We start from the raw sequence: 3,130 nt of genomic DNA, 5'->3' as shown, positions 1-3,130 counted from the left end.
CAACGGGCACAACCAATCAGCGGTGTGAGTGGGGCAAGGATTTCCGCCAATCAGCTCAGCTGCTGTTTTGCAGAGGCCTCGTAGGACCCCAAGCGCATGCGTGTAGTATCCGCAGCCTCATGGGAGATGTAGTTCTCCGCTGGCTAGATTAGGGAGGCCCTGACAAGCGAGCTGAGAGGTGGGGATGGTGCCCACCCACGCTGGTTCATTGGCGGCAGCAGCAGCCTCAGCGCTAGCACTGCTGCAGGGTTCCGGCGCCTGCTTCTTCTGCCATTTGGCATATTAAAAAGAGATCAAAAGAATTGGACAAGAAAAATGTTGAGGCTAAATGGTGCATCAATTTACATCTTGTGCAACTCTCTACTTTTCACGTTGATCAGTGGTGCTTTGCCTGAGGGCAAATGGTTTGCTTTTCTCTTTTTCTTTGACCTAGTGGGCTAATTGATCTCTATTTTTGATTTTAATGTTTTGTTTTATTTTACTCTATGGTGCATATCTGATGGTTGTTAGGCAACAGGTAAATGTATTTAAATCTTGACGCTGCTTTACTACACATCTATAAGATCCAGCATTTCCTCTGCACCTACATGGCTCTTATTTGTCATCAGAGGGATTAGGAGCCATAGTCATGGACCAGTGCCCCGTTGTACTGGGCTCTGTACAAACAGAACAAAAGACAGTCCCTGCCCCAAAGAACTTACATGGGTAAACGTCATCATCTTGAATTTCAACGACAGCAACCTTCTCTCTGGCTTTAATAGATGCTATATTGTCCCACTTACATCCATTCACAATGCTGCTGCAAAGATCATTTTCACACATGACATCTTACACCCCCCACCCCCTTGCATCCCTCCACTGGCTCCCATTTCTCCGTCATGTTAAACATACACTACTTGTCTTCACTTTTAAGGCCCTTCGTAGCCTATCTCCACCCTACCTATCATCTCTTACATGCTATTGGAATGTCAACCCTTGCCTCTCCTCTGCCAATGATGCCAAATTTCATTGCCCATTTGTCACAATCTTGCCACACCTCGGTTTCCTCATTTAAAATGGAGATTTTAATATTTACTCAGTATACTGGAGTGATATGAGACTGACTTGAAAGGAAGTCATTACAGAAGTGTGAAGATTTGCTTATTGTGAAAATCTCCTTATACTGGCTGATTTTCTATCTATATACACCTCTACCCCAATATAACGTGACCCGATATAACACGAATTCGGATATAACGCGGTAAAGCAGTGCTCCGGGGGGACGGGGCTACGCACTCCTGCGGATCAAAGCAAGTTCGATATAACACAATTTCACCTATAACACGGTAAGATTTTTTGGCTCCCCAGGACAGCGTTATATCGGGGTAGAGGTGTAATTTGATATCACCCAAATTTTAATAATTCCACAAGTGCACTTCTACATGTATGCTACTGTGGTAACAGCATGTGCAAATTACGCAAATCTGAATTTATTCTATGTAGAGAGGGGGGATGGAGACCAAACACAATGTGAAACAGATTGTTAAACACAAGGGTAGGATACATATAGGATACTGCTTAGAACTAAGTGGGCAATTAATACCTCTGCAGTTCTAGGGCAATTGAGAGATAATGGTCAGCAGGATGTGTTACAAATTGTTGTAATGAGCCTTAAAATCATTGTCTCTGTTAAATCCGTGATTTTTAATGTCTAGCAGTTATGAATTCAAGTTCCCAGGCTCAACTTTCTTTTGAGGACAAGGACTGAGAAGTCAGCTATGGAGTGATCACTTTGTGAAAAGTGTTCGCCCACGAGTGATTTTGTCTTTTATAAGTTTTATGTGTGAGTCTGAGAGCCTAATGATTGTCTGATTTCATCCTCATAGTTGTTGTGGGGACAGTTGATGCACTGGATGAGGTATACCACATGTTGTGATAGGCAGGTGTAGGACCCAATACTGTTAACAACAGTGAAAGATAGCTAATATGACACATTCATAAAAGCCTAAACTCTGCTGAAGACGCAATAGCCCTGAGGGTTCTGCTGAGTGCCTGCTCCTCCATTGAGGTCACTACCGTAACATGAGGCTCAATAGCTAGGAAGATTGTAATAGTCAGATTGAAAAACGAATGTTGAAACCTCTGAGTTCCGCCTCCTTAAAGAGTGGATGGGCATGGAGAGGAGAGTGTAAATGCAGCCTGGAGATCCATCCCTGTGATAGATAATTCCAACAGGAATTCCCAGAGGGCTGGGGAGGAGCTCTGCCCTCCCCCAGTGTGACACTGGGATGGGGTAGCTCTGCTCTCCCCAAAGTGTGACACTGGGATGGGGTAGCTCTGCCCCCCTGTGTGTGACACTGGGATGAGGTAGCTCTGCCCCCCACCCCGAGTGTGACACTGGGATGAGGTAGCTGTCCCCCCTGAGTGTGACACTGGGATGGGGTAGCTCTGCCCCCCACCAAGTGTGACACTGGGATGAGTTAGCTGCCCCCCCTGAGTGTGATACTGGGATGGAGTACCTCTGCCCCCCTGAGTGTGACATAAGGATGGGGTAGTTGCCCCCCACCCTGAGTGTGACACTGGGATGGGGTAGCTCTGCCCTCCCCTAAGTGTGACATAGGGATGGGTAGCTCTGCCCCCCCCCCCCCCGAGTGTGACACTGGGATAGGGTAGCTGCCCTCCCCAAGTGTGACACTGGGATGGGGTAGCTCTGCCCCCCCCCCCGAGTGTGACACTGGGATGGGGTAACTCTGTCCCCCTCCCCCGAGTGTGACACTGGGATGGGGTAGCTCTGCCCCCCCGAGTGTGACACTGGGATGAGTTAGCTGCCCCCCCTGAGTGTGACACTGGGATGGGGTAGCTCTGCCCCCCCCCCGAGTGTGACACTGGGATGGGGTAGCTCTGCCCCTCTCCCCCGAGTGTGACACTGGGATGGGGTAGCTCTGCCCCTCTCCCCCGAGTGTGACACTGGGATGGGGTAGCTCTGCCCCCCTCCCCCGAGTGTGACACTGGGATGGGGTAGCTCTGCCCCCCTCCCCCGAGTGTGACACTGGGATGGGGTAGCTCCATCCCCTTGTAACGATGCTGCTTCTGGCGGGACACAACTGAGAGTATTAATTCAGGACAAATTTCTTAGAGCAGGCCAGTTACA

Source organism: Emys orbicularis, chromosome 9 (assembly GCF_028017835.1).
Source record: "Emys orbicularis isolate rEmyOrb1 chromosome 9, rEmyOrb1.hap1, whole genome shotgun sequence".
NCBI lineage: Eukaryota > Metazoa > Chordata > Testudines > Emydidae > Emys > Emys orbicularis.
Note: the sequence above shows the minus strand (reverse complement) of the source record.